This window comes from Vicugna pacos, chromosome 1 (assembly GCF_048564905.1).
Source record: "Vicugna pacos chromosome 1, VicPac4, whole genome shotgun sequence".
Lineage (NCBI taxonomy): Eukaryota > Metazoa > Chordata > Mammalia > Artiodactyla > Camelidae > Vicugna > Vicugna pacos.
The window spans coordinates 93,367,454-93,392,039 of record NC_132987.1 but is presented as its reverse complement, the minus strand read 5'-3'; the positions used below and the strand labels follow the sequence as shown (position 1 = coordinate 93,392,039).

The 24,586-nt window shown below is 30.6% G+C and overlaps 1 long non-coding RNA gene across 1 annotated transcript; it reads right to left on the bottom strand.

Annotated features, from left to right (window-relative positions):
• Nucleotides 1–44: 44 nt before the first annotated feature.
• Nucleotides 45–24,357, bottom strand: LOC140699271 (uncharacterized). The gene is made up of 3 exons (XR_012077331.1): nucleotides 24,303–24,357; nucleotides 11,359–11,441; nucleotides 45–157 (listed from the first exon to the last, which is right to left on the bottom strand). It is a non-coding gene; the product is annotated as an uncharacterized lncRNA (long non-coding RNA).
• Nucleotides 24,358–24,586: the final 229 nt, after the last annotated feature.

Below are 24,586 nucleotides of genomic sequence, written 5' to 3'. Positions count from 1 at the left end.
AGATGCTACCATTCTGACATTTCTTCAGCATAATACTGCAAAAAAAAATCACTCTTCTTTAAAATTTTACTTTCTGTTTTTCTGTATTTCCAGTTATCCCCTGAATTTTATGACTTCTTTTTCTCTGCTTCTATTGCTGCTATTCTTGTTTTCATACCTTAAATACAGGGAAAAAAGTTAGGTTATAGTTCACAGTTCTCAATCACCTTACTTAACCATATCATCAAAATCCCAGGTTTACATAATAACTCTACGCAGATTAATTTCAAATCTTCAGCCCTAGCATGTCTCCTAAGCTCCAGGCTTTCAAATTCTATTACCTACCAGAAATTGCATTCCAAACTTTGCTAGTTCCACAAACTCAAAATTGTAAGACAATTTCAGTCATCTCTAACATTTGTTTCAATCCTTATTCCCTTCAACTTTCAGGTTTCTATAAATATCACCATCACTCCCTCAACCACCTAGGATTAAATTCCAGCAATATTATAATTTTGGGGAGACAACTGAACATGTGTGAAAGAAGACGATGTGCACAAAATCTAGAGAAAAGGTGAGGTATATCAAAATAAAAAATAGATACACAAAAATTTTATTATTTTGAGAAAAATAAGGTATATTTGTAACAATGTATTGATTAATTTAACTCTTATTTATTGAGAAATTACCAAATGTTAATAATTGAGGGTGCAGTGTCAGATATCATCTTTGCCTTATGAAACTTAAATATAGTGAGTAAGAGAGAAAAGCAAACAAGAAATTACACAACATGCTCTAAAGTGCAAAGAGAACATGTGAGAAACATGCAAGATAAACACCTAACCCAGTCTTGAAGACTTGAGTCAAGCTTTCCAGATAAAGCTTAGATATGTGTACAAAAGTGAGTTAGGTAAAGGGAGAAAAAGGTGCTCCTGGCAGAAGCAACAGTATATTAAAAAAAAAAAAAGATGTTGGTTATAATGTACTACACTGTCTCTGGGTATTAGTAAAAGTTCATTAAGAATGGCTTAGCAATTGCAAAGCAAGATGGGAAATGACTAGAGAGTGCATAAGAACCAGGCCAACAGAAAACTCGGGAGTCATGTTAATGAGTGTGAACTTGCTTTTAAATGTAAAGGAGACTCAGCAAGATGTTTTGATCAGAGAAGTAATTCTAATTAGATTTAAGCTATAGAAAGATCACTCTACCTGTATGTGAATAAAGGAATTGGAAAAGGCCAGGATTTACAAGAGTATAAATTTAAAAATAGTCATTTATAATTCAAACAAAAAAATGATGTGGCCTTTATTTAAATGATAACAGTGAATGGGGTAATGAATAGGCAATAAACAGTAGGAGCCACTAGGAAACCTTCTTGAAAGGATATCGCAGCTGGTTAGCTGTGGGGAAAATTGATGTTAACTATTAAAGACATTCAGTATATCTAGATCATGATTCCATGTACAAATATTAGGGTGACTTAATGGCCAAAAAGATAGAACATGATATGCTTGGTTAGGGATAACATATAGCTAGGAAAGAGAGGTGAGGAGTGCTCCCTAAGGAATGACTATATGGAGGAGAGCATGGGGAGGGAAAAAAGATGTGCTCAATGAGAGGGTATACGAGAAAAAGTTATTTGAAAATCAGAGAGTGTGCAACATGAACACATTTGAAAGAGTATTTCAAGAAGGAAGTGATGAATGGCAAAGTCAAAAATTGCAAAATAAACAAATGAAAAGAAATTGAAATTGTCTTACAGATTTATACAGAGTGTGGAAGACAAACCATTTTCAGGAGATAGTGAATAGAACAATGGCCTTCAGAGAAAGTGGAAGGTAAATTGAAAAGAGTCACTTTTGATCATTATTGTATAATATTAAGCTTTGTTGGCTAGAAGAGAAGAGTAGTAGCTGGAGGGAGATCATAAGCTGTAGATTGTGTTTCTTTGCTCTTTGTTTTAAGCTGAGAGAGATCTGAGCATGGTTAAATTCTTACGAAAAGAAGCTAGTAATGAGGAAGAGATTCACTGATCAGGAAAGAATAAAAATAGTGGATAGAGGATGACATGAGAAGGATGGAGAGGATAAGTTCTGGATGGTAAGTGAGAAAAATTAGCTTTAGAAGATCAACATCTTGTCCATTCAAACAAGAAAAAAAAGGAAAAGTTAAACACAGACAGTAAGAATTTATTGTATGGTGGCAGGAAACAGATGGATTTCAAATGTAAGGCTTCTATTGGATAGGAAATAGGAGACATTTAAGTGTAGTGATTAAATGTACAGGCTTTGCACATAGATTGCTTGAATTCAAATATCACCACTGCCACTTATTCTGACATTGAGTCTCTGAATTGCTGAGTGCTTCAGTTTCCTCATAAGGTGAACGGTGAGGAACACAGACCCTATCTCATAGCGTTGTTGTGAGGATAAATGAGATTACTTTGGTGGACTGCTTAGGGTTTTCCTAGTGCAAAGTAGCAACTTATTATTATTACTGTTATTACTGATCCATGGGATTTAAAGTAGGCAGTCCGTAGATAATTGTAAAAGATTTTAGATGAAAGGAAAGCTTATTGAATCTAACTAGTATGGAAGAAATAATTTACCCAAGAAATATAGCAGAAGCTAGGGAGCTTCATGTCCCCATTTCAGACTGAGTATGATAAATACGTATTTGCTGCTTGGGTTAATCAACTGATTTGGTGAGTTTTGACTAAATGAATAATACTTTGATCAAGCTGATTGATTAAAAAATGCAAAGGCTGTTTTACTCTGAAAATTATCTGAGCATATGACATAAATATATATTAATTTCAAAAAAATGGAACATTTTTTATAGAAGGTACATCTCCAAAACAGATGAAAAGCAGAGGAAACAGACATTGATACAGATACTGAAACACTCTGTTCATACTATATTTTTGGGCAAGTGACAACTTTTCTGAAAACTCTAAACCCATGCACAAAGTTTTACCAAAGATGAGAATATCTTCTATTAAGCATTCTGATAGTTTGTTACCAAATCCTATTAAAATGTTTGCTTTAGTAGTATATAAAGAATTTGTATAATTTCAGGTCATAGTGTATCCCGATTTTGTGTCATCTATTGAATATTTATGCATTTATAAATTACTAGGCATAATATTTCATTAAGATCTTTGGCCTTTGGATTGATGGTTTGTACTCTTTCAAAATTTTAGACATAATTTTTAGATTCCATCTATATTTTGCAAATGATCACTTATGTTTCTAGATGTGGTCTATGAGAGTCCATGGACACATTGTGTAGACAGAGTATTTGCCTCTTGTCATATCTCTCCAGCCATCTTTAAGTGCATTTAGTTTATCTATGAGCTTATTATTATTTCACTCTATAGAAAGCATAATTGTTAAAGTATTGTTTGCCTGTTTCCATAAATTGGTGATTGTTTTAAAAAATCAGAAAAAGATATGGTCTGGTAAAAAATGTGGGTGACCATCTAACATTTAGTAAAATGAGTCTGCATAATTTTCTAAAAGCCCTCTGTACCATGTACCTTTCTATAACAATTATTTGATGAAAAGAAGGTGACATTTTAAGCTCCTTTTCATAATTCTATGCACATTATAGCAAAGGTCTGTAAGTAAGATCAAAGGTGATCTTCAATGTAGGAAACAATTTTGTCATGCTAGGAAGCTTATTTGTAGTTGTCATGAAATGCCAATAGTGGCTTAGAACACTATTTGAACTCAGCAATTTTTAAGAAAGGAATATTAAATTTGTCCTACTCAAGAAATTGCCCTTTAGCCAAAAGACACAGCTAAGTTGAAAATCAGGAAAACATTGTATTTTTTTGCAAAATATTTTCATGCTATATTTCAAGGCAGGCATCATCACATTACAAAATATTAATTGATTACATACATTGAGAGGATGGTGCTTTACCTAACGTTGGAGAGACAGAGACAGAAAGAGAGAGAAAGGCTTCTTTGGCATAACCGTGTAACTTCTTTAATAGTTGAATATTTCCCAAGTTATTCCTGGACATTGTTTACACATGCTGATCATCTGTACCAGGATGAAATAATGATGCTGACATTATTTTCTAAGTGGTAAAGGAAACCATAACAAATGGAAGATAATGTGGTGCTACAGAAAGCAATTTCTCTACCATCTTATTTAAAACATTTTCTAGAAGCATGGTTACAATCCATGAAAATAATCCATAATGATGTTTCTGTGGAAGCACATGCTTATTAAAAACACTAATCCAGTTTTTCTCCCATCCTTGGGGCATTTTGCATATTTGTCTGGCTATTATATTTAATTATGAGACTATAGCTTCCTAATTTAATTACTTTGAAATATAATTTAGAAACATCAAAAGTCCAGTCCAAACATGAAAAATGCATTTGTACTTCTAAATTTTGGGTTTTGTATTTAAATTAAAGTCAGTAATATAATTCACTAAATTATATTTATGTGTTTCAAGCTCTGGTAAGATTATCTAGTTTGTTTTTCTTGTGTGAAACATAAAAATAACTTAAAGAAGGATGCCATTTGGTTAATCTGTACGAAACCATGGGATGACCACAGAAAAATACTGTAAATAAAGAGTACCCTTTCAAAGTAATATCTTTGCATCTCAAATGTTATAATTTCACTTAGCACAATGAAGCCTTAAGAAAAAATGTTTTAAAAATAAAAACTGCTTTGTATCATTACCAATATGAAATTAAAAATTCTGACAAATGTGCACATACAGAGATTAATGTTTATCCATCTCCAAGCAGGTATACTCTAAGATACTTAAAATTTCTAAAAAATATTAAAAGCATGACTTTAAATCCTGTGCAAATCATAATTACATTAATGTATACACAATGTTCGGATTAATGGATTCAAAACTGTATCATTATTGATTATTTCAATGATCCCTGAAAGCACTTTATTCAGTTCTTCAAAGCAATTTCTGAAATTTGCATTTGCAGAGAATGATGAAAGATTGATATTGAGTCTTTAATTAGTTGAAACAGTAAACCTAGATATAATAGTTTATCTTAAATATGAATTAAATTAAGGTTAAAAAATAAGATACAGGTGACAAAATACTGATTTTTTTAAATAGACTTCTTAGCCAGACGAAAGAAATCTAGAAAAAAAGGAGAATATTACAAATTGATCATATTAAAAATAATCAATGTCTCATTCTCTTAAACGTCTATATTTACAATTTTTATAAACTTTAATATAGGATTTTACTGCCATATTTATATCACTGACACAAATATAATTTCCCCTAAAGTGGTCAAATATGGAAGAAGACACATTGAAATATGATTTAGCATTAGAAGGTTTGATCAGTTCCCTTAGCGTCGTCTTGTGTCTGGTTGTTGCATGCAATTGAAAAAGTATGTTGCATCTGTTATTGAAAGATAAAAGCAATATTTCTGGGTGAAACCATGTTTAATTTATCATATACACAAGGGTCTCTTTTAGGCTGGCTTATTGCCTAAAATGCTGTAGGTTAACTGTTTTAATTTTGCAATTTACAAAAAAATAAAAACATATGATTTTGTATTGAGTGACTTTTATGATGGAAAGAACAAGAGAACCAGCACATTTTTGAACTGTTTTGTATATACATGTGTATGTACTTAAAATATTTTGTTTGTTTTCATATGTCAGAGACCATTTCATCAAACAGTCCACTTATTTTTCTCAACATTTTGGACTCACAGCTTTCAAAATATAAATTTCAAGATGTTGGTGACTGGATTATGAACTGAACCAAAGAAAACAAGAAAAACAAGTGGGTACAATTTAACTTCTTTATTTATTATTTATTGATGGACATTTACATTGCTTCCAAGTTTTGGCTATTGTAAATAGCACTGCTGTGAACATTGGGGTGCATGCATCTTTTCAAATTAGAGTTCCCTCCAGATATATGACCAGGATTGAGATTGCTGGATCATATGCTAAGTTTATTTTTAGTTTTTTAAGGAATCTCCATATTGTTTTCCATCATGGTTGCACCAAACTACATTCCCACCAACAATGTGGGAGGTTTCCCTTTTCTCTACACCCTCTTTAGCATTTGTCATAAAACATCTTTGTTTTCTTTCCAAGACCCCACTGCTCACCTATTTCTCCAACACCAACTACTATCATAAATTAGTTAAGTACTAGAGCATATTCTTAAAATTTATATATGCACACAAACACACACACGCATACACACATACACACACTTACATGTGTACTCAAGCACTCATATATACACATTTATGCACCCAGACAGACTCACACATTTTAAAGATAAGGAAACTTGAAAATTTAGGTGCAGAATGTTCAAAAATACTTCCTTAAGATCATAGAATTAGTAACTTACAGTCTCAAGATCTAAATATAGACAGTCTCACTCTGGAATTTATATCCTTAATCAGTATTCGATGTTCAGTACATACCTGATACTGATTCTCATGCATCTCTCTAGAAATTGCTAGATGTATGTCATACACCACGTATTTTTTTAAAATGCCAAATATCTTTACTAAGTGATTGCACTAATGAATATTATCAGTAGTAATAGTATACAAATTTCTATTTTCCTATCACATCACAAGCCCTTGAATATATTTTTATATTTTAACCATCCTGATGCATGTGCAATGATATTTAAGTATTATTTAATTGAATTTTCTATGAAAATTGGAAGTTGATACCTTCTAACATTTTCAATTTCCTATTCTCTGAATTTTATATAAATGATTTTTGATTATTCTTCACTTCATATTTTTAGCTAATTTATAGAAATTTATTTTTATATATTATAGATGCTATTGTCTTATTATAATGCTGAAAATATCTCCATCCACTTTGTATATTTTCTTTGAATATAATTTATATTTGTGTCATTTGTATGTTCTATGCTCTAATGTAATAAGATTACTATATTGTTTTATGAGTTCTGAAGGTTTTTATTGTCTAAAAATATATGTACTTCAAATTATTTTTCAACTTCCAATTTAACTATTGGTCTCTCATTCATTAGCAATTTATTCTATTGTAAGTTGTAAATAATCTATTTGTCTAACCCATCCCACATATCAAATACCTACATACAATTAGGTCCTAGAATAGATAGATCAATGAAACAGAATAAGTATAAAGTCTACAATTTCACTTAAACATACGTGATGATTGTGAAATGTAGAGGAATAAAGAATATTAATTATATTATTTGCTGATGTTCAAAGAATTCCCCATCCATAATTAATTTTTAAATATCAAAGAATTTCTCATCCTTTATTAATTTTTTAATTTATATTACCATGTACTGATTTTGAATTTTACTGACTGTTTTCTACATCTATTAAAATAGTCATGTTTCTTCTTAAATAAGTCAATGTATGTAAATAAATTGAGTTTTCAAAACTGAGCTATCTTGCTTACTTGGAATAATTTCTTCTTGGTTATAACGGTTTAAAAATTTTAGCATGTAAGTGAATTAATTTTTAATACTGATTTCAGAATTTCTTTCTATATTTTTAAGGGAAATTAGCTTATATCATTATTTTTCTTATAATGTACTGTGCAATGTTACTCTTAATATTTTAAAAGCCTTATGAACTGAGTTGAACAGTTTTGCTCTTTTTTCACTCTGCACCTACCACTCTTCTATATGCTTAGAGATATATTATATTTTTATGACTTTATGTTATTTTAATTCTTATACTGTTATTAGTATGTATTCTTTCTGTTTCTCAATCAATCTTATTATGACTTTACTTGGTAAATCTTTATAAGAATAAGCATTTAGCTTTCACATTAAGATGGAGACATTTCCCCTGCCTCCAAAAAAATTCCATTATTTTTTAGGAAAGCAATATAGAAATAAAGATAGGTAAGGAAGTAGGTGGGTAGGTAGATAGACAGATAACAGAAAGCAAGCATGTAGTAAATTAATCAGGAGCAGTTCAGAAAAATGACCCCTGGAAACGATTAAATCTAGGGTACATTAACAACATAGAATAGATGCTTAATGCTATGAAATTCTAATGACATAAAAAACCGTACATTAAGACAGAAGAGCGAAACTTTCAAAAAGATTTGGAGAAACTAGTTTTTTAAAACAAAGCATAAAAAGAGTGTTTGGTAAAAATGGGAAAAGAATATTCTTTTCTAAATATTTCATGAGTCTGGAGTAGTGTGAAGTAGTGTTTTCCAAATTCTGTTATCAACAGAAAGCTTTCAACATTATAACATGTTGGTGAAATACTGACAGTTGAGCACACTTAGATTAAAATATAAAAGGATTCTATTCCCACAAAATTGCTATAAGGATAAAGTCAACATTTTATTAAAATACATGTATATAATCTTTCATCATCTTTGGCTTCATGTTTTACTTATACAAGGTGGAGAATGATTGGTTTAAATAATTTACTTGTCCTTTTTTTTAAATATTATGTAATCATCATGTATGACCATGTCTCAAATTAAACCCAACAAAGGGAAGAAACAGTCACAAAGCTCTTTCATGCTAAAATAAAACTGTTACTGCATCCCAGTCATCACAGCAAGTCATAAGAGCTCGTGAGGAAAGTTTATGATATAAATCTGCCCAGAGACCTTGTCTTCTACATCTAAACATAAGGATTTAAAACTCTACTCTTAAATTTTAAATTGTGCTTTAGAGACACTTTACAAAGCACTAAGGTAAATCCCTTCTAAAGGAAATTGATAACTAGTAGGGATATTTTTAAATAGCTGTAGTGAATTGAAAGAAGTAACACAAATTCTGTTATGTCAGTATTGCAACTACTTGGATTGGAGGAGAAATTCTTTGGTATTTTTCAAAGAATATAAGTTGGAGATTTAATCTGTCACAGCTATTATAATTGAATTATTAGACCTCTTCATGATTAGAATCACATCTCAATATTAGTAATATTTATCATTTTATTTTACATTTCATGATAAGTATGTAACATACAAACACTTTTAAGAACAGAATTTTAAGGTCATTTAAAAATACGTATCTGATGAATATTAACAATGTTTTACTGCAGTAACATCTCTCCATATAGTAATTTTCTAAAAGTTAAATATGAAATACTTTTTCTGCACAGGTATATAGATTTTAAAGTATTTGATATTTAAATGTAATTTCAATAGTCCAGCTCCCTGCTCAGTGAAGGCCACCTCTGTCAACCAGAACCTAGATGTTCCTGGGTCCTCACCTCAGACCCCTTAATTTTGGTGAGTAATGGAAGCAGCCTGAAAAGGCAAGCATGGAATGTGTAATGCTGTAGGGTAGACAAGCTGCCCACCCAATATTGGGTGTGGCAATGTTAACTGATTTTTCTTAAGGACCATTTGCAGAAAAGGCACCCGGTCTTACACTACTTAAAAGGGACACTGATGGGATAAATTTTAAAATAATTAACAAATATTGACAAGACAATGGCCAATCAGAATGGAAACAACCGTGCCAATATTTACCCAGTAAATATCAGCCCTGAGATCATCCTTAGAGGGGCTGTTTCCCAGTGCTCAAACGTTCCATTGGCAAATAGCTTTGTGGGTAGAGAAAAGAAAAAGAAAAACATATGTCCTCACTTCACTGGTAAGACCTAGCCTGGGGCAGGGCATGAGCTTTGAATTGTACTTTTGTTTGAAGTTTTCATTAGTTTTGACTGAAATTTTAAACAGAAACCACCCTTTTAGTTGAGAATAACTGACAAAACATGGGATCGTCTCATGTTGTCACTGGTGGAAGAGATTATGAATACTCAGTGGAGCATGTGTAAAATATGTGAAGAGAAAAAAAATCTGTCTAGTTTGTATGCTTGTGTCCATATTATTCAATAAATTATTTTTTTCACATGTGGAGAAACAAGTTGTTCATTTAGCTGCACATATGGAGAATATCCTGTTCATTCTGACTATGAATGCTTTTTCTGTTGTGTGTGATGTAAATAGCTTCTCTCAGTCTGTGTCTTGTCTTTTAATTTTGTTTATAATTCCAGTCCTTGTATATAAATGTTTAATATTATCTAATTATATTTATTAAAACTTTCCACCCCAAAATGTAGGCAGTGCCTGTCACTGATAGGGCCTTGAGCAGCATAGTCCAATTTCCCACCAATTCCAAGGCTTTTCTCAGTCTTGTTTGTCTTAATCAGAAACTTCATCAACAATTCCCTCTCTTTCAGACAATGGAAATTTGACAATATTTTTAAGCCCATCTTTTATACTTGTAGAAAAAATAACCCAAGAAAGTAAAAAAGACTGATAAACATATGCTTCTGTTCTGACAGTTGTAGAAATCAGAGGCTGAAATCATTTTATACCTCCTCTCAATAACCTTCCAAAATGAAGATACAAAAAGAAAGAGAATTTTAGGAAAAAAAAGAGAGAGAATTGAAGTGAGGCTGGAAGAGAAAGTCATTCAGAAAAGTTGAGATACTCCTAAAATACTGCTGATTTTCAAGAATAATTTAAGTTTGAAAACTATGAAATTAAAATGATTACAAAAATATTTGGAAATTTACCATCATTCTGAGAAAGTTCTTTACGGGAATTCAAAGCTATATTGTTCTCTCTGAACACAGTGACTAAATACTTCAAAATAAAGTTTAAAAAATGTGTACATCTTTAGAAGAATATTAAGAAAAGAGAATAAAATAGTTGAATCCCTTTGTATGTCTAATTGAAATTTAATATTTTATTTGATATACTTTCCTAAACATATATCATTCCATAATGTTATAATAAGGTTTACACACACCCATACACATTCATTTATGTATTATTTTACTTCAAAACCCCTATTAAAATCGAGTAATATGACCCTGAGTCAATTAAATATTCATTATTGTCATCTGAATTATTGTAATGTTTATTCTCAAAGGATATAGTACCAATAGGGCAGTATTTATAAATTCTAGAGTTTTAAGTATATATTTTAACACTGCTATCCTTTAAAATACCTTTTTTTCCCTTAGTATGCTGAATTAAGTGGTGGATGTGATGACTTACAAATTTGGAGCATTTTGTGCTAATTTACAAAATAAAAAGGAATTTTTTAAATCTATAAAATAGAAACTTTAATTGCACTTTAAAAGCTAGAATTTATCATCACATTTAATTGAGTCATCTGATAATTACTATCTATGATTAATTATTTTTATTTTTTGAAGCAATTTCAGACAAGATGTCAAAGATATGTATGAAAGTACTATATAATTGAAGTCTCTACTATTTTCATTAAAAGTAACACTTCAGTTTCAGTACTCAGTACATGTTTAAGCTTCACTGGAGTTTAATAAACTATGCACAAACCCAGAATAAAAGAAAATGTAACTTTTAAAAGGCTGTCAATTTACCTCTTATTCTTTCCAATTTCTTTTTCCTGTCTTTCCTCCATCATCATCTTGCTCACTCATCTGATTTAATTTATTTAAGTCTACTGCAGTGGAAAGCACACATAGAATCATAGAAAAATAATGAAAATAAAATGTCAATCTGACAATTTAATTAAATTAATATAGACAATCAAATTAATTAATTGAAATCAGTAAAAAGATCTAATGGCAAGAACAATTCCTATGGTTACAATGGTTAAACTTTATTATTAAAGTAGTTTGTGACACTTATATTAATCAAATATAATTCTATAATAATCACTAGGTAGCATAATCTTAGCATAGTATGGCATTTCAAAGTTCTACACCTCACTGACAATGTTAAAACTAGATTGAAAGTGCAAGGTAATATCATACTTTTCTCATTAGAGTTTAGATTTCAGAAATTTTAGGGCTTAAAAATTGGAAAATTACTGATTTCATACTGATACGAATGTAAATATATAAATATTTATAAATATTTATATTTATAAATGTATATATATAGCAATATATACAGCTGCTTTATTTTAACATTCCAGGAATAAAATATTTAATGAATATAGTGACAAAGAAGGGATAATTTGGGAAATGATAACTTATTAAATTAAGCACCACAATTCAAAGAGATGAATGAATCACGTGTATAAAAAGGACAAAAAACATTAGTTAGTCAAGAAAATCCTACAGTACTGATGTGTATTAGCAAAGCCACAAAACAGGATTGCCTTCTCCATCTGTCCTATCCTTTAGTTTCCCCAGTGGACAAGACATGTTGTAAATCCTCCCCTACCATCCCTTGGATCCCTAGAGACAATGGTTATAATGGCCCTGGAGCAACTAAACCAATGAAAAGTCACTATTAATAGAAAAACAAAATTCCTCTTAAATCTGCAAACAGCTACTGTGAAATGCCTTAAGAATTCACAATTACTCAATCACTTATGCTAGAGAAAACACTGATCTCTTCTGTAAGTTTACTGGATCACTAAAATTTGAAGATTTAATTAACATTCTTATTTGAATACTTACCTTGAAAAGCATTACTTAGTCATGGAATTCAAGTTACAATAAATAGAGTTTCTATAAATAGACTAGCCCTTTGCATTTTATAATAAGATATTTATATAATAAGCTTATATAAAGTTTATATAAAATGATAGAAAAAACAGAATGGTCTAAATTCACGTGTCTTTTTAGCTTGAAAATTAAGTTATATTTGTGAAAGTGTATCTAAAAGAACAACTAAAGCAAATTGTCTAAAAATAGCTATATCAGACTAACAAATAATAAAAACTCATGAATAATCTTTATTTTTGAAGTTTTATTAGAAATAATCAATGAAATACAGTATCTCAATATTTAGCTATCAGTTTGTTAAAAAATTTTTAAAATATTTTTCCTATATCGCAAATTTTAATCACATAAATTCTTTTCAAAACTTCATAATTTAGCTACAGTCTTTCACCACGGTCATTCTTAAAATGGGTCTGCCAGTGATTTTCAAATAGCAATATGAATACGGCTATTTGAAAGTTCTGTATCATCTAAAGCATAAAAGAATAAATGTAACTTTTGTCAATACCATTCAGTTTCAGATAAAGTTAACAATAATGTCCTATTTCTTTCATCAAAGATAACCAGAAATCCAAAGTGCCATTCTCATTTTAATAGGAAACTATTCCTTTTCTCTTTTTGTTCTTACTTTTTTTAAACTTAGTAAATTAATGACTGACCCACATAGAGATGATTTGTAATTAAATTAAATTCCAAACAAAACAGTATAAAATACATTTAATCCAAAACAATAAACAAGTATATGATTAATTGCTTGCAAGATGTCTGGCTTTAATGTGTGGAAATGAAGATGATGCAGCAGTTCAATGCCTTCGGAACAATTCAGCATCCAACTGGTATGAAAGCTCATTATTTGCTGTATACTAAGCCAGTCTTTTTGAAAGCATTTGCAAGATCTCTTGTGGATATGACACAATAGTCCCTTTTCCTAGTCAAGATTATAATATTTCATCTTATTTTTAGTGTAATTAGAGAATAATTCCACAAAACATTAATAACCCTAATTATATACGAAGGTGATCGTGAGGTAATGCAAAGATGCAACTGACAATTAAGAAATTCCATTAGGCAGTCTTTATTCTGAGAGGTATTGGCCATAAAGGAAAGAAAAAACTAACAAACTTCACTTTTCTCCCATTCATGATTATACATCTGAAAGCAGATTTTCTCTTTTCCTTAGTCTAAAAGTGAATCCTTCTCAAGCTGTAACCTGACCTTTTCCAGATGACATATGTGCACATTTTCAAATAATATCTGTCTGCATATGGACACCTCCCCAAATTCCTTCTCATTAAACCACAATAGCCTGATCTTAGATTCAGAGAAGACTGTAAATGGAGTAGAAAACGATGTTATTTTCACAAGTGCAAAAAGCAATGACTAGCTCAGCTTTCAGACAGAATATGCATTTCCTATTAGGCAGTAAGAGTATTATTGTTCATACACAGCCCATTTGGTTCATTTTTGTTTGTTTTTCCTAATCTTTGTCTCATAATGGTGCTCTGGTTTTTCTAATTGGTCACTAGAAATGTGGTGGTAGGCAATATTCATATACGCCAAATATTGTCAGATCATATAAGCCAAAGAGATTAGGGGTAAAATTCTTATTTACAGAGTATTGTATGCTTTATGTATTGATTTAAACTGACATTGTTTTTGCAAGTATCTATCACTGCAAAGCTGATATGAGTTGATACTGATAAATTTTGTCATATTGGAAATAATTAGAAAATAATTTTACTTTATAGTCATGATTTATAGTCATGATTTTCATCTTTTATAGCTCAATAGTACAATATAAACTATTGGTTATTGTTACCATCAGTGTGTATCTGAAATCATTAGAATTTTCAATTATATAAAACTAATATTCACTTTAATATTTAACAACCTGTTGTAGAAAATACATCAAGTTTGCAACTTTGTATAATCACAAAAGGTAAATTCATTTTACCTTTAAAATGAGAGATTAAATGAAATTGGTTAGATAATTCTTAAAAAGAAACCACCTACTTTGAATATCATTTTGTTTTTATCTATAACATTTTTAAACTTAAAACATTTTAATCAGATATAAATTTAAAAAAATCAAAGAAAAATTATTGAGATATCTGGATATTTGAAAATATAAAATTCCATTTAGACCAAATGATGGTTTTGCATAATATTTATATAAATAGTTTTTGTTGTTGCTTCAAGTTTGAATTAAATATTTGTAAGGCTTTTGCCTAATATAGAACTATAAAAATTATTATTCTCTACCACCAAAAACACATGTAATCTAAGACTCTATACTGTGAAAACAAAACCTGAATTACCACATAAGATTTAAATTTCCTAAATAAACTTAGTAGATAAGCTTCTTAGTGAACAACCGCAGTTCTATATGCTTATCTGTGCAAATAAGTAATATATCAAAATACATTCAATACATAATATTTGTAATGGTAAAAAATGAGAAATTGTTCATATGTTTTAATATGATGTACTGGTACCATGATGTATTATCCATCAGGTTAAATAATGGTGAATATCTATAATACTAACAGTAGAAATACTGTTAAAATGATGCATAAAGTATGTAGAGAATAATTGCATATGTATCAGTTAAAAATACTTTGGCACAAGCACATAAATGTATATAAATAATATGAAATCATTTTAACTACACTCAATGATGGTAGCTTCTAGAAGAAAAAATAACTAGTTTTAATATAGAGTAAAGAACTTTAAAAGGACTATTTTGTAATATACTAATAATATTATAAAGTTTCCTTTGTTTTTAGTAGGTATGTATTTACAGGGTACTTGTGTACATGGGAAAAATCAAGTGGTTATTAAATCTTAGAAATTCATTAGCAGGTAGTATGTGTACTTTGTTGCCCTTGGATAACAAAGTTGTTTAATCCTGAAAATTCTGGTGCCCAGTTACTAAATAAAAGTTTGGAGCAGGATAAAAGCTTCCCTACAATGAGTTTAAAAGGTAATTTAAATCATTTTGCCACAGAGGAGAAACAGATTGAGGCTAGAAATAACAAGTGCTAGTAGTGTAGATCATATGACTACTCAAGGTCTAGGGAATTGATTTCAATTCTTAAAGCAACAGGAGAATGTGAAACATGGCCAATACTAGTAGTTTAACCATCCTATTTATTCTTTGTAAATAAATATATTCATCTATAATGTACATATTCATGCATCCAAAAAGTGTATACTGGATTCCTATGATGTGCCAAACATTGTGATAAGTTTACAAATAATTTATAACAACTTATAAATATATTTATTTTAAATATTAAATTGTAGGTTTTTCCCAACTAACATGATAAAATCTTAACTTCAAATATATTTTGATATTAGGATATATCCCATCTTAAATGTATATAATAAAATTAATGATTTTTAAAGTAATATATGAGCTAAAGGATGCCATATCAATAACAAGTAAAATGTGTAAGTTAAAATATATAAATGGGACAGATGTTAATTTAGAGCTAAATGGTTAAAGATACATCTAGTATACAAATACCATTTTGTTTTTCAACGCTGATTAGTTATTACAGTTATTTCTTAAATTTTCCAAATTTTAAATCACAATATATATGTGACTGAATGAATAATATATGAGTGAATGAATCATATATGCATGTATATTTGAAATAGAGTTGCTTTATGGTACAATTATAGGATATATATGAATATGTATGTACATATACATATTTCTTAGAGATTCAATTATTCACATAAAGTCATGTAATCATTGAAGTTTTATACTGTTCTCTGGTGATATTCTTAAAAACATCCTGAATTATTTCATGGAAATAGCTATTGGTTAATATAAAGGTTCTAATTATGTAATTTAGTATCAGTCATATATAAACTCACCATGATCTTTAGGTGTTATATGATCATGCACTTGAAAGTGTACTCATACTTATTACTACTGAATACAAAAATTTGTTTCTATATATTTTTCTAACCTTCATACACTGCAATTAGAAACCTAGAACCTTCATTTGAGGGAGCACCAAAGAAAAACATTAAAAATTAACCTTAATCTGACCATAGCATTTATCTAAATGAAAAATCCCTAATAGGTCCACTCACAATGGCTAAACTACATGTATTACTAAGAATGTATTTTAAAGGATTAAATTATTCAAACAGAAGTACATCACATAAAATATTCTTAATTTTACAATAAAACTAATGCTTAGGTTTTTTTTCTCCTCAAATGCAATAAGTAATTTTCACTCTAGATATTTTAAAATTTCTTATTAAAGTCAAATTCCATTTACCATTATAAATTATTTAAAAATTATTTTATTACACTATTTATTATTATTATAGGTTTTACCTTAAGAATTTTAATTTAAAAGATTTTATTCTTAAAATGATGTATATCTCTAAGTCACAAAAGTCCAACATACTGTAAAGCAGGCTGATTTTAACTGGGACTGAATGGTTCAAAACCTCCAGAGTAAGCTCAGCCAGGGTCAAATAACCATATTGGCTAACTGTATTGGATGAATGAATCAAGTAAAGTTCAGAGAGTTAGTTTGATTAAAATGAATTGTCTACCACAAAGGCCACTGATTTTCTTAATGGTTGCTGATACACTTTCTGAAAAAAATTAAACTTTACAATCTGTATCTGCAAAATTTGTCTCAGACAATGAGGAACACTAATTATAAAGGCAAATTTAACTGTTTTGATAATCATTGACAGAATTGTGACCATTCTATTATAGTATATCTTACTTTGTATCATACATATATGTTTTATACATATATATTTGTATGTTTTTCTATTAATCTGTGAAACCTTTGAAAAGAGATGCTCTTCTCACATCTGAATCATGTCTGAAAGAAATTAACAATCTAGAGAATATCAGTTTAATTTATAATGGTGAACAGATAAATATCACAAGAAATATATTGGAAAGGAACTGAATATTCATAGCTTATTAAAGTCTATAGATAGATAAAATTTCTTAGAAAGTATATACATAAAGTAGCTGGCTGTGTTTAACTCTGAAATATGGGGAAACACCAGCCACATCTATGCAAATAGTTCATTCTACTAAGTTATTTAATTTAATTGAAATGTAGAATTATGGGTTATAAGACAAATTTGACCACCATCTTCCAATAGAACTTTGCTGAAAACACCAAAGTAATATAAAAATGTGGAGACATGCATCCCTGATAGAAATTAGGGAAATACGTCTATCACAATAGGGATATTTTAAACTTTGTTGCTAGATATAATGTAGAAGGTCCACAGCAATTCTCCCTCCAAAGTAAGTAATTCAGTGTGGCAATGATACAAGTAGCAGAACCAAAGAGCTAACTCTAGAATCAAGGGAGACCACTCAACTGAACATTCCATGTGGCAGTGCATTCCTGAAGTGATTCAAGAAGCACCAGTAGGGACCAGTACATCCACAATAGAAGTGAAATCTGCAGAACTTCTGTTTTTAGGAGAGGACTCAGTCATGAATCAATTAATGGCAGCTATGGATGGAAAGGAAAATTGACACAGATCTAAGAAGTACTGGACTGAGAGTCAAACATAATACTGAATACAGAAATTTAGCTTTGAGTATGTTGACTTTATGAAATCTACAGAAACTCCACAAAGAACTAGGTTTGTCTATGACTATTTTTTTCCAAACCCCTTAGGCATACAGATCACTAAACTGTTAATATAAACTTACATGAACCAGCCATCCAATTTATGTTCCAGAAAAAAGGATTTAAGTACTATATTGGAAGACAAGAAATATATATGCATAGGATTTTTGAGCAAATGTCACAAATGAATAAACCAATATTCATTCAAAGATAAGTAAAGAAATAGAAACAAAAATATTGAGAGTCAGTACAGCTTCTTGCTTAATCAGATTTGATTTTGAAATATAGGCTTGGGTTGTGTTCCAGCATGGTCACATTGTTGCTGTGCGTGACCATCCAAATACTCAAAGTTTCTTATAGTTTCAATATACAAAATATTATGTTATTGTTGTGACAGTTGATTTAATAATAAGCAGCATGTATCACAAAACCTAAGATATAAAAGAAACACAATATATAGTTGCTTATTAATGGAGCTCCTTTAAATCCACTACAATCTAAGCTTACATAAAGTTTTAAGCTCAAATATCACATTAAATTTCTATTCATAATTTAGAGAAAAAGTATAATAACAAATTTTCTCAATTTTTGAAGTACGTTTTTGACAATATTTGCACCAATAAGTTCAAGAAAATGTGGATTGTTTAATACAACTTAAACTATGAGATGATGGAGCACAATATTTAGGAAATAAGCACAAATCAAGTTAAGAAGAAAATACAAAAAAACTTAAATACAATATAAGAAACATTTTAAAGCTACCAATTTTTACTTTCAAATAGGCAAAGACCTTCAAAAATGACTATAGCTAGGAGTAACATCCATGCAACAGGTTTATCTTCCTCCATAAAAACACTGAAAAACTAGTGTAATCTGTTGAAACAATTTTATCAGAAATTTGGAAAACAATCAAAGATTTATGGGAAAGATTATAGCTCATCAAGAAAAAGGCATCTTAAAATTCGTAAGAAAGCTTTGCAGCCCATTGTATGCCCTATTCCCACCCATTTCCTTGGCGTATTGGAAGTCGGGAAGATGGCAACCCATTTCCAGTATGGAAACATAGTCCCTGCTTCTGGAGACAACAAGTAAACCTCACTCCCAGATTATTACGTATGTCTGTTCTAACCTATTTAGGATCTGCCTGAAGGACTTATAAGATGCTCATTTCTGTTTTGATTAACGTAGAACTCACTCAGTCCACAGAAGCAGTGAACATTACTCAAACACAACACAAGGCATATGAATAACCTGAAGAAACCTGGGGTTAACAGATCACAGTTGAGACATACAATAGATAATCTATGATCTGGAAGGAAAAGCTAGACAGAGTTTATCTGGGAATTTAGGGCATTCAAAAGAACCCATGTCTACAGAAGAATGTTGAAGTCCACACACTTTCTCAGAGCAACACACAAGGTCAGAAAAATCCTGAAAAGACCCTAAATTTTTTACCTTAGGCTGATCCCTAGGCTCAAGGCAAGTCTGGTTAAATGTTGAAGGAGGCTTCCAGTGCAGATTCAATCTGCAAAGACTGAGAAAAGTTTGTTTGTTTGTTTAGCCCCTGGTGTTCAAGGAAATCTCTGTCAAAACACTAACTGAACACAAGCTAAGGAACAGACACTTCAAGTGAGCCCATTCAATAAGAAATATAATCTCTGATAAAATAGAGAAGCCACTAAATAAATGGACAACTCTAGCCTTCAACAATCAAATTTAAAAAATAGCAAAGCTGGGAAGGGGAAAATCTGACTTCCATAGATACCCACTATAATAGTGACTAGTTTTCAACAAAATATCTAATAGTATATTAAGAAACAAGAATACGTTTCCCACTCACAGGAAAAATAAATTATATAAAAATTATTCTGAGGAAGCCCAGAAAATACACTTACTAGAAAAGACTTTAGATCAGCTGTTTCACATATGCTCAAAGCATTAATATAAATCATGGGGAAAGAGCTAAAGGAAACCAGGAGCACAATGCATAAACAATAGAAAATATTAAAAATGAGAAATAGATTATAAAAAGAAAACAAATAGAAATTCTGGAGTTAAAGAGTGTATTAACTGAAATAAAGGATTCACTAGAGAGGTTCAACATCCGATTTGAAGGACGATTTGAACAAACAGAAGGCAGAATCAGAAAACTGGAAGATAGAACACTTGACATTTCTCTGAGAAGAAGAAAACAATGAATAGATATGATCATAGCCTCAGGTGCTGCAAGACATCAAGCAAACCAATTTATGCATCATGGGAGTCCCAGAAAGAGAAGAAAGAGAAAAGGCCAAAAAGCATATTTGAAGAAATAAAGGCCCCAAACTTCCCAAATTTGCTGTAAAATATGAATTTAAACTCCAAGAATTTCAATAAACCGAAAGGTTAATCCAAGGAATCCACACTGAAACATATTATAATCCAACTGTTGAAAGGAAGAGACAAAGAGAGAATCTTTGAAGCAGCAAGAGAGAAGTGTCTCATTATATACAAAAGATCCTCTATAATATTAACACCCAATTTCTTGTAAGAAACCACAGATGCTAGAAGGCAGTGGGATGGCATATTTAAATGTTGAAAGAAAAATAAACGGCCAACAGAAAATTACATATCTGGTAAAACTCTCCTTCACAAATGATGGCGCTATTAAGACATTCCCATATTTTAAAAAAGGAAAAAAAAAAAGCTGAAGGATGCTATTATCACTACAGGTGCCCTAAAAGAAATGAAGATCTCTGGTAAAGGTTACTACTTGGATGAATATAAAACCTAATAATAACTCTTAATTTTTGGTTTGTAACTCTACTTTTTATTTCCTACATGCTGTAAAAATGGCTAAATATTTTCATAAATCTCTTTTATGGAACACAGTGTAAAAGATATAATTCATGAAAATAATGACATAAGTAGGGGGAATATCTGTATAAAAGCAGTTTTTGTATTTTATTAAAAGTAACTGGGTCCCCAAATCAAATTAGATAGTTGTAAATTTAGGATGTTAAATGTAAATCCACAGAAACCTTAAGAAAATATTTAAAAATATGCACATAAAAGGGGAGCACAGAGCATTCTGGGGCTAGTTAAAGTACTCTCTATGATACCATAATAATGGATACATGTCATTTGTTCATACCCACAGAATGTACAACACCAATAGTAAATAATAATGTAATCTATGGACTTCAGATGATTATGGTGTCTCAGTGTAAGTTCATCAGTCATAACAAATGTACTCTGATGGGTGACGTTCATAATGAGGGAGGCTATGTATGTGTTGTGGCAGTATAGGAAATCTCTGCACCTTTCCTTTAATTTTGCTGCCAATTGAAAACTTCTTTACAAACATAAAATCTTAATAAGAAGGAGTATATGGCCTTGGAATTGGAAAAAATTCTGTACTTAGATTAACATATATACAAAAGGAAACAAAAGAGAATCAAAAAGTTTCACTTAAAAAAAAAAACCCAAAAGCAACTAAACACAGACAGAAAAAAAGACATTAATGGAGGAAATTAGTAACAAAAGAGGCATTATAAACACACACACACAAAAATAGCAAAATTTTGTTAGTTATTCCTTTTAATGTAAAAGGATTAAAATCTCCAATCAAAAGGTTGAAATTGGAAGAAAGCATAAAAATAACATGATTCAACTATACGCTATCTACATAAGATTCACTGTAGATTCAAAGACACAAGTAGGATGAAGGTGAAAGACGGAAAAAGATACTCCATGCAAATAGTAACCAAAAGAAAGCTGATAGCTGTAATAATATCAGACACAAGAGACTGTATGTCAAAAACTGTTAAAAGAAATAAAGAAGGACATTACATATGATTAAAGACTCAATTCAAGAATAGGAGAAAAAAGATTCAATTCAAGAATAGGAGAAAACAATTATAAACATTTATGTAGCAGACAAGAGTCCCAAAATATCTGAAGCAAACATTTACAAAAAGGTAAAGGGAGAAAAAGACTAGTTCTACACTAACAGTTGGAAACTTCAATACAACACTTTCAATAATGGATAGAAGATCCACACAGAATATCAATAAAAATAGAGGACTGAACAACTCTCTAAACCAACTAGATCTAATAAATATATGCAGAACATTCCATCCATTCTTCTCAGGTGCATATGAAGCATTATCCAGGATAAACCATGTTTCATTAAAGTTAAAAAGATTGCAATTATACAAAGTATCTTCTCCTACTACAATGGAATGGACTTAAAAATGAACAATGGAAGGAAAATGCTGAAATTCACAAATAAATGGAAATTAAGCCACAAACTCTTAATCAAAAAGCCAAATAATGATTACAACAAAAATTAGAAAATAATTCTAGACAGCTGAAAACAAAAACACACCATACCAAAACTTATGGAATGGAGTAGAATCAGTGCTCAGAGAAACGCTTATAGTGGGAAACGCCTTCATTAAAAAAGAAGGGCCTCAAATCAATAACCTAGCTTTATACTTGGAAGAAATAAGGGGGAAAAAGAGCAAACTAAATCCAAAGCTAGCAGTAGGATGGAAATAATAAAAATATGAGCAGAGGTAAATGAAATAAAGATTAGAGAAACAATGGAGAGATTTAATAAAACCAGAAGTTGCTTATTGAAAAAGATTTTTTTAATTAACTCACTGACAAAGAAAGAAAGAAGTCATAACTAAAATCTGAAATAAAAATGGGGACATTACTACTGATCTTACAGAAGTAAAAACTTTATAATAGAATACAATGAACAATTGTACACTAGCAAATTAGCTTATAAGCAATGTACAAATCCTTTGAAACACAAGTTACCTAAACTGACTCAAGAAGAAATACAATGTCTCAACAGAAGAACAACAAAGAGAATGGACTAGTAAACAAAAAACTCTCAACAAAGAAAAGTCCAGTATCAGATGTCCTCAATGGTGAATCCTTTCAAAAGTTAAAGATTAGCTAATCCCAATAGATCTCAAACTCTTCCAAAAAGGTTGAAGAGGAGAAAACACATCCTAACACATTCTGTGAGGAAAGACAACACAAGAAAGAAATTTCAGACCAATTTTCTTAATGAATGTAGATGTAAAAATCCTCTACCAAATTCATCAAATTGAGTCCAACAGTATATTAAAAGGATTTTCCACCATTATAAGGTGAAATTTATTACAGGAATACAACAGCAGTTCAACATAAGAAAATCAATCAATATAATGCACCATATTAATAGAAAACAACAAAAGAGAACCTTACAGTTGATGCACAAAAAAAATTTGACAAAATTCATTTTCAGGATAAAAATACTCAGTAAACTAAAAATGGAATGGATCTTCCAGAACATAACAAAAGGTATTATTGGGGGAAAAAAAACCCACAGCTAACATCATACTCAAGGATGAGATTTTCTGAATTGCTAATAGAATTACTTTCTAACAGGCCAAGCCATACCTGTAGTAGATGCTATGACTTCTATAACAAAAGTACCACAAACTGGGTGGCTTATACAAGAGAAGTCTGTTGTCTCAGAGTTCTGGAGGTTAGAGGTGCCCCACTGAAGGTGTTAGCTAATTCTGAGGGCAGTGAGAGAGAACATTTTCCATGCTTTTCATGTAGCTTATCTTATTTTTTGTCAATCTTTGCTGTTCTTTGTCATACAAAAGCATCATCCCCATCTCTACTTTCATTTTCACATGACAGTCTCCCTGGGTGCATGTCTTCATCCAAATTTCTGCTTTGTATAACGACATTAGTTATATTGGATTAGGAGCTCACTCTACTCCAGTATGATCCTATCCTAAATAACTAAACACAAAATGACACTTTCTAAAGAAGGTCACAGTCTAAGGAACTGGGGTGGGGGGGCAGGACGTCAACATATAATCCTGGGAGGACACAATTTAAGTGGTTGGAATCTTCCCTCTGCCCCTATCTATGTTCTTCCCATGTCCAAAGTACATTTCCCTCATCCCAACATCAACAAAGGTCTTACTCATCCCAGCATCAACTTTGAGTCCCAAATCTTATCTGAATATCTTTAATTCACTGACCATGGGAAGTAGAATGTGATACAAGAGAGTACAATTACATTCTCTTTCCTGAAAACTTTAACTGTGAGTTGAGACTTCAAAAACAGAAGGCAACTAAAACTGGGTTGTCTAGTGGCAGAACACTAAAAAGACTTTCCACACATATTATTGGCTGAGATCAATGGTCATGGCTTACTTCACACTTTTCCTGAGATGAGATATACCAGAACTTTATTCAATCTCTTTGTTATTCAATGTCCTCTTGATAAACTACTTATTTTTGTTTCATTTAGTAGGCAGATATTTTTGTTGTCTGAGACTGAAGAATCCTGGGAACATAAAACTAAGGAGAAAAGTAATAAGGAAAAATAAAATACAGATTTTCCCAAAAGTAAAAAACAGATTTAATATTATATTTTTATTGATGAGTAAATAGGATTAATAAACTATAGAATCACAATAAAGGCTCAAGAATAGCAA